The sequence below is a fragment of the Phascolarctos cinereus genome, unplaced genomic scaffold (assembly GCF_003287225.1).
Source record: "Phascolarctos cinereus isolate Bilbo 61053 unplaced genomic scaffold, phaCin_HiC Scaffold_5;HRSCAF=322, whole genome shotgun sequence".
NCBI lineage: Eukaryota > Metazoa > Chordata > Mammalia > Diprotodontia > Phascolarctidae > Phascolarctos > Phascolarctos cinereus.
In genome coordinates, this window is record NW_027555958.1 from 108838124 (window position 1) to 108852220 (window position 14097).

Here is a 14097-nt window from a genome sequence, read left to right on the forward strand (position 1 = left end):
GCTGCCCAATCTTTCTTCAACACCTCAGTATCTCTAAATGTATCATGAATACTTACTTATTAACCTTCATTATGATCTCATAAGTCAGGCAAATGGTGGACATATTTAGTATGGTATAAGAGAGAATGAAGATTGATCTTGTATCAGGAAACTTGGGTTTGAATAAAGTCTTTGAAATTTATGAGCTGTGTGACCCTGGCCAAGTCACTTAACTACCCTGAACCTCAATTTCCTTATTGATTTAGATGGCATCTGAAAATGCTTACAGGAGTGAAATTCTGTGATACCTTTACTACAAGGCTGTTATAAAGAAATTGTTTTATAAGTCTAAAAGCACTGTGTTAATGTAAGGTGTTATTGTTACCATCATCCTTATCATCATTACATACATAAATGAGCCACGGGAATATGATTTGCTCAAACAACATTAAATAACTTGGCTAAATAACATTTTCAAGGTCACAACATAAATCAAAGGTGGCTCTGAGGCAAGAAGATGACATAAAGCTAGGGAGGCATAGTAAATTCATTGGGCAACAGAGCAATATTACAAAATATGTCACTAAGCTAGAATACTGAGCCAAATTTAATAAATTTGATCATTATAATTTCAGAGGACTGGTGATGAAATATACTCTCCAGCTCCTGGCAGAGAAGTGATGGGGTTAGAGTACAGATAGAGACATATGTTTTTGCATACAGTAAATGAATAATTTTGTTTTGCTTGACTATGCATATTTGTTACAATGCATTGTCTCTCTCTTTTTCCCCCAATGAGGTGGGAAGTGCTAGAGAGAGAAAACAGATTTCTGTTAGTTAAAAGAAAATTAAAAATGGAGTGTTGGGGGGATGTTTGCTATAGATGTGGAATGTTGCATGATTTTTCAGAGGATGTTACTATCATATTAGTTTTCTTACCTTATTGCATTATAAGAGATGTCTCAAGCGGTGGGGGAAGAGGGGTGGAGTCAAGATGGTGGAGCAGAGGCAGCAACCCAGCCAAACTCTCTCAAAATTCCCCTCCAAGCAACTTTAAAATAATCCATTAAATCAAATTCTGAAGTAGCATAGCCAACAAAAGATTGAGATGAGACATTTTTCCAGCCTATGACCACTTAGGACGTTGGAAGGAGATATTTGTGACACCAGGGTAGAGCCCAGCCTGGCAAACACATGCAGCAACACCAGTGGTGGACCTTACAGGCAGCTGTGAGAGCAGCAGTTTTAGAAACTTGCAGTCCACAGATGGTAAAGGGATTAGGCAATTCATTTGAAAGAGATTACAGGCAACCCCTGGGCTGTCACTGGGTACAGAACTGGATGCAGTTTAACAACTCCATTGCCCACACACAGTTCTGGCTTGCAGTTCCAGAGCAGAGAGGAACATTAATGCTTGTGGCTGCAGGAGAGCAGCAAACATGGTCATAGCACAAGGGCAGAGAAGAGCACTAGCACTTGCAGCTGCAGGGGAGCAGTGGCTCTTCCTAGGTAAAGATCAGAGCACAAGCCAAGAAAGCAGTGACCACAGCTCTCCCTAGATCACACTATGTTGGAAGCACCAAAAACTTAGAGACTTCCAAAACTAGCTCTGAAAAAAAGCAACACAAAAAGTCTGAAGTTTGGGTCAATGCCTCCCGACCCCTTGGTGAGCAGAGCCCCACTTTAACATAGAAAGGGGGAAAAAATAAGCTGGAAAAATGAGTGAACAAGAAAAAAGAAAAGAACTTAGCCATTAAAAGCTACTGTGGGGACAGAAAAGATCAAGACACAAATTTGAAGAAGATATCAACGTGAAAACATTTACAACCAAACCTCAAAGAAAACCACAAATTGTAAACAATTTCAATGAAATTTTTTGGAAGAACCAAAAGAAGAGAGATAAGAATGGGAAAGGAAAAAATGGAAAAAGAAATAAGTGATGCAATAAAATTATCAAAAGCAAAATAACAGCTTGGTAAAAAGAAACATAAAAAATACTGAAGAAGATGAATACCTATGAAAAACTAGAATTGGCCAAATGGTAAAAGAGGCACAAAAATTCACCAAAGAAAAGAACCCTATAAAAGCAGAACTGGTCAATGGAAAAAGTACAGAAGCTCACTATGAAAATAATTCCTTAAAAGTTAGAATTAGGCAAGTGGAAGTTAATTATTTTGTGAGACATCAAGAAACAATAAAGCAAAGTCAAAAGAATGAAAAATAGAAGAAAATATGAAATATATCTCACTGGGGGAAAAAAAGCTGACCTGAAAAATAGATCCAAGAGAGAAAATTTAAGAATTATTGGACTGCCTGAAAGCTATGCTTTTTCAAAATGAAAACTTCCAGGAATATCATAACCAAATACCTGAACTTTCAGATCAAGGAGAAAATATTGCAAGCAGCCAGAAAGAAACCATCTAAATATTGTGGAGCCACAGTCAGGATAACATAAGATTTAGAAACTTCTGCATTAAAGAACCAGAGATCTTGGAATGTGATATTCTAGAAGGCAAAGGAGTTAGGTTATAACCAAGAATAACCTACCTGGCAAAACTGAGAATAATCCTTTGGGGGAAAATATTGATATTTAGTAAAATAGAGAACTTCTAAGCATTCCTGATGAAAAGACCAGAGCTGAATAGAAAATTCACATACAAGATTTGAGAATCATAAAAAGGTAAACATGACAGAAATCAGAAGGGATTCAATAAGCTTAACGTATTTACATCCCTGTGTGGGAAGATAATATATGTAACTCCTAAGGAATTTTATTATTCAGGTAAGTAGAAGCAGTCTACATAGACAGAGAGCATTGTGTGAGTCAGTTATATTGGGATGATCTCAAGAGTGGGGGTAATCTAAAAATGTAAAAACTAAATGTATAACTTTTAAAAAAACTAATAGGAATGAATATAAATTCTTATACTATGATTCAAAAAATCAACTTCAAAAGTACAAGGTAAGTAGGGCATGACTAGGCAACAGTTTGCTAAAGATACTTAAGATTTAATGAATTGTAAATTTGATATGAGTCAAGAATTTGATATGGCAGCCAAGAAATACTACTCTGATTTTAGGTTGCATTAAGAGAAGCATAGTATTCAGGATCAAGATTTGGTAGCCCCTCCTGTATTCTACACTGGTTAGGCCACCTCTGTAGTATTATGTTCTAACTATAAACTATATTTCAGGAAGGACATTGATTGAAGTATTCAAAAGAGAGCAGGTAGTATGGTAAAAGTCTGGCGATAAAGAAACTGGAGACACATTGGAGGAGAGAAGATTTAGAGGGTACACGATAGCTGGCTTCAACTGTTAGAAGAAGCATACTACAGAAGACATTCTGCTGAAGCCTGAAAGGCAGAATTTAAAGCAATGGGTAGACATTGAAAAAGAGATTTAGCTTTCTTGATGAAAGAAAAAAGCATCATAATTCTTAGAGCTACCCAAAAGCAAAATGAACTGACTTGACAGGTACTTATTCCCTTCATCCATCCTATGATTCTTCTCTCACTTCATTGGAGGTGAAACCTTTCAAGCAAAAACCACTTGCCCAGCGTATTGCAGAGGAATAGATTAGATTAGACAGTCTCTGAAGTCCAGTCCAACTCTGATATTTCTAAAGTTCTGTGAATCTGTGATCCAAGAACTCAAGGATCAATAATTCTAAGAGTAAAATTACATTCAAATAAGCAATAAAGATGTATTAGACATCCACTATAAGTAGTACTTCAAAGTAATACTACACTAGAAACTGTGGGGAAACACAAAAATATAAGGCACAGATCTCTCCTCAAGAACCTTTACTATGTAGTCATGAGATAAGGATACAAGCACTCAAAAGACATTCTTACCCAACCATAAGGCAATAAATTATAATTGTCAAATAAGTAGTAGTGTAATAGAAATTCTGAGAGAGAAGAAGCCACTGTATAGTAGGGGGATACTGATATCCTTAAGGGTGGTCAAGTTGGGGAGAGGAAGAAAGAACAGGGAAGACAGCAATGGAGGCTTTCAGCCTGCAAGAAATAGAGGGAATGAATTAAATGTTCTGGTGGAGTTGAGATAGATTTTGGATGCTTTTTGACTGCCCTGGAAGCTCAAAGTAGTCAGAATTTCTGTAAACATTTGTTCCTTTATTGATAAACCAGAACTGTCTGACAAGATGACCAGCACCTTCATGGTATGATTTGAGAAGCAATGGCCAAAGCAAAACACTCTGAGATCTCTCTCCTAATGATTTTTTTAGGCTTTTAATTTTAATTTGTTCTGAACTTGACAAACATCAATGAAGATTTCTATATACAAAGAACAAAAAAAGAACATATGAAAGTGTGAATCTTATGTATAGCTTATTTTATGTAAATAATGTAATAAATGCAAGATGCTTCCAAAGCTGTTCTGCATCTCTGTCTCCTGAATATCCTTCTCTTCTCTTCCATGCATTATTTTAAATGTTTCTCTGGTTCTCTTTTCTATATTATCTTCTATATTTTGACATCACACCACTATCATTACTACCCCACCTCCCCACCAAAAAAGAAAAAAAAAGTCTTCTCGCAACAAATAGTTAAGCAAAACATACCCACACTTTGGTCAATGTTGAAAATATGTGTCCTTATGTGCCTCTATTTCAATGCCTCTCTGTCAAAATGCGAAATTCATTGACCAATGTGTGTAAGTCTTTCAAAGTTGTTTTTCTTTACAATATTATATAATTATTCTCTAAATTTTTCCCCTGCTTCTGCTCACTTTCATCTGCATCAGTACATACAAATCTTCTTACTTTTCTCTGGATCCATTCCTTTTGTCATTCCTTATTACATAGTAATATAGACTGTTACAATCTTGTAATTTGATCAGCTATTCCACAATTTATGGGAAACTCCCTAGTTTCCACTTATTTGCTACAACAAAAAATGTTGTAATATTTTTTTCAGCATATGGGGTCTCTCCCTCTTTCTTTGATCTCTTTGGATTATATGCCTTGTAGTAGAATTATTGAGTCAAAGGTAGGCAGTTAAGTGACTTTTTGGGCATAGTTCGAAATTTGTTTTTCAAAATAGCTTGACCAATTAACAGCTCTAAATATGCCTACACTACCAAATCCTCTCTAACAATTTTCTTTTTTTTTTTTGCCGTCTTTGCCAATCCTACTTCCAAAAGGCAGAACTTCAGAGTTATTTTAATTTGCATTTCTCTTAATAGTGATTCAGAGCATTTTTAATGTGGTTGTTGATAGATTATATTTCTTCTTAGAGAATTTCTTTTTCTAGAACAAAATCAAATAATAGTGGAAATAATGAATATCCTTGCTTTACCTCTGACCTTACTAGAAAAGCTTCTGACATTTCTCCATTACAAATGATATTGACTCTTGATTTTAGATAGATACTATTAAGAAAAGGACTGCTTATACTATGTTCTTTAATATTTTTAACAGGAATGGGTATTATATTTTGAGAAAAGGTTTTTCCCCCCTACATGCATTGATATAATTTTGTGGTTTTAAAAATTGTTTTTGTTATGAATGTAGCATATAATGTTTTTAGTGTTCTTAATATTGAACCAATCCTTCATTTCTGGTATAAATCCAAGCTTGTTATAATGTATAATCTTTTAATATGCTTTTGTAGCCTCTTTGCTAATATTTACTCAGTGTCTTTGTATTGATATTAATTAGGGACATTAGTCTATAGTTTCCTTTCCCTGTTCTGTCTCTCTTAGTTTAGGTATCATGATCAGATAAGTTTCATAGAAGGAATTTGGTAGTGTTAGAGGCAGGCCTATCATCAAGGCCCTCTTCATTCAGATTCAATGTTGGAGCCAAATGAGGTGCTCATAGATCATTAAATAGTTAACAAAATGTTTATTTAGCCCTAACATAGCAAGGATGTATGGTAGTACTTAATTGAGGCAGATAAGGCCTCTCTCATCTCCATACAGAAACCATCTGGTCAAGAGGACAGAGTATGGTGACTCATGTGGTCTTCAGTCATCCATCTACTCTGAAGGGTCCCAAGCTCACGTGGAAAGGGCCTTTTATTCCTGTAAGTGACCAGGAGGCCACATGAACATAGCCAGAGACCACCAGGAAGCTATATGAAAGGAAGTACTTGAGTCTTACTCTATCTCCAGACCAATCAAGTTCTGATTTTGTCATCTTTTAGGGAAAATCTAATATAGCCCATATTTCAGGCAGAGAAGAAAGGATACTGGTAGTTACAGGTCCTATCATAGGTAGGGTAGGATCCACTCTTCCTTTTTTTTTTTTTAACAGTTTATATAGTTTGGAACTAACTTTTCTTTGAATATTTAATAGAATTTTCTTGTAAACTGATCTGGTTTGGTGTTTGTTTTAGTCTTTAGGAGCTCATCTGCAGTTTATTTAGTTTCTTTTTCTGAGAATAGGTTATTTAAATTCTCTATTTTTTTTTATTTTTTATTTTTCAGGCAATTGGGGTTAAGTGACTTGCCCAGGGTCACACAGCTAGTAAGCGTCAAGCGTTTGATCTGTGGTCAGACTTGAACTCAGGTGCTCCTGACTTCAGGGCCAGTGCTCTATCTACTGCACCACTTAGCTGTCCCTAAATTCTCTATTTTTTGTTGTTAATTTGAGTACTTAATAATTTTGTAAAACTTTATCTAATTCATTTATTAGTTTTTGATGTATATAATTGGAAAACTAGTTTTTGATATTTTTCTTTATTTTACAATCATTTCTCGTAAATTTTCTTTTTTGGTGTTGGCAATTTAGTTTTTATTTCTTTGTAAAAATCAGATTAGTTAATTTAAAAAAAATTTAACAACTAATTTTTAAAATCAGTTTTATTTATCAATTCAATGGGAGGATAGCTTTTAGTTTTGTTAATCTCTCTTGGTTTTCAGAATTTTTTGTGCTTAGTTGAGAGATTTTGACTTTGTTTTCCTGGTTTTGTTGTTTTTTGTTGCATACCCATTTTACTGATTTGTATTTTCTCTCATTTATTGGTGAAAATGTTTAGATATATACATTTTCCCCTGAGGACTGTTTTGGATGCAACCCAAAAGTTAAAATCTGTTGTCTCACTGTTGTCATTTTCTTTGATGTTTCTGTATTTCTATCTATGGTTTCTATGATTTATTCTTTGACCCACTAGTTCTTTAGGATTAAATTATTTAGTGCCTTTTTAAGTTTGAATCCTTTCTTCATAGCTCTTTATTAAAATTTTTATTGCAGTGTAGTCAATAAATGATGTGTTTGATTTCTACTTTTCTGCAGTAGCATATAAGGTTTTTATGCCCTAGCACAATTTTTGGCAAAAGCATCATACTTTTGTTGCAATCTGACAATATGTACTTTCTTTAGGGAAAATCTAGTCTAGTCCACATTTCAGGAAGAGATGGGGTAAAGTATCATAATTTTGTCACAGTCTGACGACATGTACTTTCTTTTCTGTTCTTATTTAGCAGTCAGCAGAGATCTGTTCTTTCTGACTCTTCTATTATTCTAATCAGGTACTTAACTTTTTTCTTTTTTTTCTTTTTTTTATATTTGTTTAGTTCTGAAAGGGCCACATTGTGGCTTTCAGCTATCATAATTTTGCCCTCTTTTTCTCCCTGTAATTTAATTAATTTTTCCTTTAAGTATTTGGATTCTATGCCATTTGGTATATATATAAAAAAAATATTGATTTTATTTCTTTGTCTATGGTGCATTTAAGCATAAGGTAGTTAACTTGTTTTTTTTCCTTTTAACCATGTCTATTTTTAATGTTTCCTTATCTGAGATTATAATTGCTACTTCCATTTTTTTTCAGTTCACCTAAAGTATAATAATCCCCTATTATCTTATAACACTGCCTAAACTCACCATTAGAGGTTAATTACTTTTAGAGTAAAATTTTTCCAATTTTGAAAATCTCAGTATAAGGAAGTTGAAAGAACAGTATATTGGAAGGCAAAAAAAAAATCTGGGTTCAAATTCCAGGTTTAATGCTTATTACTTACATGGCTTAGGGAAAATTATTAACTTCTGTATTTGTTTCCTTATCTTTAAAATGCAGATTTGAACTCAAAGACCCCTTCAGACTCTGTATTCTATGATCCGGTTATAATCTCCTGGTAGGGATAATATATTAAACCATTATTATCATGGCTCCTCCAGAAGCAGCATGACTTAATGAACAGAGACCCAGCTTTAGAGTCAAGAAGACCTGAATTCAAGTCTTGACTCTGACAAATACTTTCTATGTAATCATAGGCAAATCTTATAATCTCTCAGTGCCCAAGGCAACTCTCTATAGCTATAAGTGAGGTAAAGGCATGTTCAAGTGGATAGAATATTGGGTTTGGAGTAAGGAAGACTTGAGTTCAAATCCTGCCTTAGATACTCATCAGCTATGTCACTCTGAGTAAGTCATTTTGCCTACCTCAGCCTCACTTTTCTCATCTGTAAAATGGAGGTGACAGCAGCTACCACAAAGGGCTATTATAAGGATCAAATTAGATAATAGATGTATAATACCTTGAAAACCTCAAAATGTTAGTTATTATCATTATTAGTTACAGAAGAGTTGCCCATCTGCATTGGAGGAGGGAGTTTCCACTTTGAGAGTCCCGTGCCTAGAAGAAATTATAGGTCTCAATAACATCAAAAAACATTTTAGAATGGTCAGAAGGAGCATTGAGGACAATCAGATCAATAACAGAGGTCTTGGAAAGACGTCATGTACACAGATTAAATTGGTAATTTTGACCTTATGCTAGAAGGCAGTTAATAAAACTTTAATATTTACATTTACCATAAAATATTTTATATTGTAATTACCTTGACCTACAATTGCTCTGCACCTTCAAACATTGGCAATTGTTGCAAAGTTTATATTGCCCATTTTGCAGAAATTTTCACTTATTTTGCTCCCTCTTTTTTGTTCTTTGTTCATTTTAATAGGGACTAATATGAGAAAGATCAATTAATTTGTAACAATGCTTAGGACAACTAATGATGCCAACATTTGTTACTGTTGCTGAAGACTGACTACAGAGAAGTATTATGGGGTAAAGGACCTACAAAAAGTGTTTGGAATTGGGAAAAATAAGGTAGAGAAAGGGATTCTAGAAGATGAACAGGAGGGCCCTGAAAGGGAAGTAAAATATCACCCTTCCCCTCCCCAAAAATGTTCATATTATTCATAATTTTGCTTCAACCTGGCCTGGGCGTCGTTTTAGATTGTTCAGGCAAGAATGTTTATCAAGAGCCACCACTACCAGTGCCTTCCATAGCTACATTCAAGAACACAATGTATGTATGTCAATGTCGGTTTCCAATTAACCAACCAATAAGAATTTACTAATGGCTACTATATGACAAGTGTTACGCTGGGCATTGAAGATACAGACAAAAATGAGTTAGTCCATTCTCTCAAAGAGCTTACATTTTTATTGAGGGAAACAACACACTCACATACTCCCATATCTATGTGTGTGCATGTGCACTCATGGATGTATAGTTTAAATGGAATATTTATAAAATAAATATAAGGTAATTTCAGGGTGAAGGTCACTAGCCCCCCAGAACTTAGCACAGTGCCTGGCATATGTAGGTGCTTAATAAATGTGATTTTTTTTTTATTGATTAGCAATTAATTACTCATTTCCTACTTGAAGGAACTGTCCACCATGCAACAAACTCAGCAGTAAGAAAAAGAGAAACCTCTTTTTCAAGATCAGTTAACTCCAGAAGCCAGAGGAAACCACTGATCAATAACCTCTCTGACACATTTCTATATAAGATTTCACTCATAAGCCTCCCGACCTCAGACTGTGGCTTCATGTGACCTTCACGATGGCATTGCTTCTGTTTTTAGGATGACTAAGACAGTCTGGTTAGAAACTGAACTCACAGATGGTAGATTTTTCCAATAGCATTTGTACCCCTAGAAAAAAATAGTTCAGTGACTTTAAAAATAATATCGAAATGAATGAGGGTCCAGTTTAGTTAATATGCCTTTTCTAACTCGTCCATTTACATTTTCTCTTTTCGCCCCTGCCCCATTTCTGAGAGAAAAGAACTGGCATCATTCTGAGTCCAGAACAATTCTTTGTTATTTGTAAGTGCGTTGTCACATTCTCAACAGATGCAAACCATTAAGACTATATTGTTTTCTAGATTATTCACCTGATAAATGGTTTCTATCATACCTCAGCAATATAGCCAATTTTTTATATAATTATATAATTTATATAATTATACTATTACAAAGGGAGAAATTTAAACATTTGCCAGCACACGACCAGAATACAGTTCAATGACTAAATTTATTCTATTAATAAGGCGTAGAGTGAAACTCAGAAATGTCACCTGGTCTCAAACCTTAGCAGAAGTGACCGTATCTGATTAATGTTATATGCTGTCCTGTGCTCAAAGTAAGAGACAAAACTGTGCAAGCATTTACCTTGTTCTTGAAAATGAGTTGTGAGATTTGGCCACTCTACACCTCTGTCTTACTTGATATCTGCTACCCAAGGAAGAGTAAATTTGTCACCAGTTCCATTCTGTAGTGTCAGCCTGGACTTCTGGGACTCTGGTAAGAAACAAATCTATATGAAGGAATGAGGAGACAGCAGTGTTTCAGGGAATAGAGAGTTGGCCTCAGAATCACCGAAGATATGGTTCAAGTTCAGGCTCTGACCCTTACTGCCTGGGCTACTCTAAGCAATTCACCTAATGCTTTGGAGCTGCAGGCAATTATGTAAATTAAGGCTATAAGTTTCAGAGAAGGTGCCAACCTGCACTAATACAAGAAATCTTTAAATTAAAGGCCCAGTCCTTTCTCCAAAACCATCAAAAAGATGAATATACAATAGAAATAGGCTTATATATCTTTTTTAAAAATCACCAAACCCTAAATTAATCCAGTGAAATAATTTCTATAGCAGGTTATATAAATAATTTACTAGTAGCTATAAAGTCTCTTCAATGGGAAAATCTCAAATACCTAATTATTTAGGATAATCAAGTATATTTGTACCCAAGATCTCTAAAACACCCTCAGTAAGGTCGATTGTTCTGTAAAGGCTTAGGGAATATATTTTATGCAGATGTAAAGAGGACAGAGAGAGACAAGCTATGATTTTTGCGGGTGGGGTGGAGAAGTAGTAGAATAAAGGTGACCAGCCTTTTGAGTTTTTGACAACCAATGCAGTCTTTCCATTTGCATAGAACAAAGAACCATGATTTGAAATGTCCCTATACTAATTTCACTCAGCCTCCTATTCATTTAAGGAAGTAGGGCCCTAGGGATTTTTGCTCCATCCAGGGAACTTAAATGGGTTTATGATCATAAATCAGATGAAAATTGAACTGAAAAACTCAGAGCAGACATTAGAAGAAAGAATAGTTCAACAAAGAGTCCAAAGAGTAAACATAATTCTAGGATGAGTGTCAGCTGCTTTTTGGAAGAAGTCTCCCTGAAGAAAAGAGTTTCAGAGTAACTAGTAAAAGGGAGGTACTGGATGGAATAGCTGACTGAGCCATTGGCTAAGAGAGCTGACTAAGGAAAGTTGGACCCTTCCCCTACGAAGGGGAATTCTGGATGAAGCTGACTCTATGACCTCCGCAGCCCAAGCCACTTTAAGATGTACAATGGAAAAAGAGTCCAAAACAACTCGATTCTGCCTCATCTGCAGTTACGTTAGTCGGATAATTGAGCCCTTAACCTCTCGATGTTCCAAATTCTGCTTCAAGCCTTTGTCAGATAAAATTCAACATCAGAGATTACTAGACATTTCTGAGAAGAAAAATGTAAAAATCAGTAATGAGGGAATATCTTACTTTGTGAAAGTGTCAGAAGGAGACCTACAAAAAGCCATCACATTTCTTCAAAGTGCCACTTGATTGACAGGTGGGCAAGAAGTCACAGAGAAGGTGATCACAGAGACTGCTGGGGTGGTGCCTACAGAAACAATTAATGGTATATTTTCTGCCTGCCAGAGTGGCTCTTTTGAAAAACTGGAAGCAGTTATTAAGGATTTAACTGATGAGGGGCATACAGCAACTCAACTTGTAAACCAATTCCATGATGTGGTGGTAGAAAAAGATGACCTGACCAATAAGCAGAAATCCATCATCACAGAGAAACTTGCAGAAGTAGACAAGTGCCTAGCTGATGGTACTGATGAACATTTACAATCAATCAGCCTATGTGCTACAGTGATGCAGCAGTTAACTCACAATGTGAGGTCTTATTAGACTCCCTAACAGGAAATGGAATACATAGTAGGGGGTGACCATGAAGACAGCGCCTCAGCTGAAGTCAAGAAGAGTATGAAATAGATATAGTCCTTCTCTGCAAGAGAAAGGATTGCTCACTCCAGCACCTTCTTCCTCCCCCAAAGGACTGTGGAAATACCTGAAGTAGCTGGCCAGTGAAGCTATAGCCCTCCAAATGAATAACCAGAGCATCCTCAGTGGATGATAGATAGTGTATTGGGTGACCCTGTGAATAGCTAGCGACATGAAGAGCAGTTGTACTGTATACAAAGCAGCAGAGAAATGAACCCCATCAGGGAGGAGGCTTAGCAGATGACATTTCAAGAAGATATCTGCTCCTCTGTAGCATTGGAAGATTGAGTGACTTTTCTATTTGTGTTCCTTGCTCACATGTGTTCCCCATGTGTACCATTCCATGCATTATCCTAATCACATGTGTTCTTTGCATGTGGTGTGTCCTCCACATAATTTCTATATATGTCTACTTTTCCCCCCAGAGAATGTGAATATTTGTGGGAAAATGAGTTCAAAGATTATGGGAGCAATAATTTATTGTTATTTTGTACTATGATGTTTCATAAAAAACTTCTACTTTGAATTAAGTGTGTCCTCTGGTTGATTTATAAAAGTAAACACAGAGAGATAAAGCCAAAATGGCAGAGTAGAAAAGCACTCAGTCAAGCTCTCCCAGATTTCCCTCCAAAGAACTCTAAAATAACACCTCAAATCAATTTCTGGAGCCACACAACCAATAGAAGTTTGGGTGAAACAACTTTCCAGCCCAAGACAACATAGGAAGTCAATAATAAATCAACAGTAAAGGTCTGTCTCATTGGAGTGATGGTTGGGTGGGCCTGGAGCACCAGGAAGACTGTACAGCACAGGCTGGTTTCAAGGGGCAAACAATCGGTCAGAAGGAGATTGCAGGGGACTCTTTGCTGGCACTGGATTCAGGACCCTGTTGCATCATCCACATGTCATTCTGGGTGATATCCCCAGGGACAAAAGGAGAAAGAGCACCTGGGCCACAGGGAACAGGGGCCCTGATTGTGGTTCCAGGCTGGAGAGGAGTGCTCCTGGTCATTTACAGTAGAGTAGGGACCCTGGTTTCAATTCCAAGACAGAGGGGAGCATTAGCAATTATGGCTAAAGGAGAGGAGGGAACCTGGTCATAGTCCCAGGGCCAGGAGGAGTGCTAGCATTGGTGGCTACAGGGTAACAAGATAGCTTCCTAGCTAAAGACCAGAGCACATACCAGTAGAACAGTGACCACACCTCTCCCTAGACCATACCACCTTGGAAGCACTGAAAACCTACAGACCCCCCCAGAGACAGCTCTGAAAACAGCAGCAAGACATGAAGCTCAGGACTGAGTCCCCTCTACTCCAGGAGCAGAGTCCAACTTTAACACAAAGATAAAAGCCAAGAAATAGGCTGAAAAATGAGTAAACAACAATAACAACAAAAAATAACCTGAACCTAACAAGTTACTATGGTGACAGGGAAGATCAAGACACAAACCCAGAAGAAAACAATGTCAAAACAACTACAAGCAAAGCCTCAAGGAAAAATGTGAAGTGAATACAAGCCTAATAACTCCTAGAAGAGCTCAAAAAGAATTTTAAAAATCAAATAAGGAAAAAAAATCAAATAAGAGAGGTAGAGGAAAAATTAAGAAAAGAAATGAGAGTGATGCAAGAAAATTATAAAAAGAAAATCAACAGATTGGTAAAAAAAGAGGCACAAAAAATACTGAAGAAAATAAAGCCTTAAAAAACAGAATCAGCCTAATGGTAAAAAGGCACAAAAATTCCTGAACAAAATACATCTTTTAAAAGCAGAATTGGCCAAGTGGGAAAAGA

The 14097-nt window shown here is 36.2% G+C and overlaps 1 pseudogene; it reads left to right on the top strand.

The window, feature by feature from the left end:
* The first annotated feature begins 10632 nt into the window (after positions 1-10632).
* On the top strand, positions 10633-12214 carry LOC110208637 (replication factor C subunit 4 pseudogene; annotated as a pseudogene).
* Positions 12215-14097: the final 1883 nt, after the last annotated feature.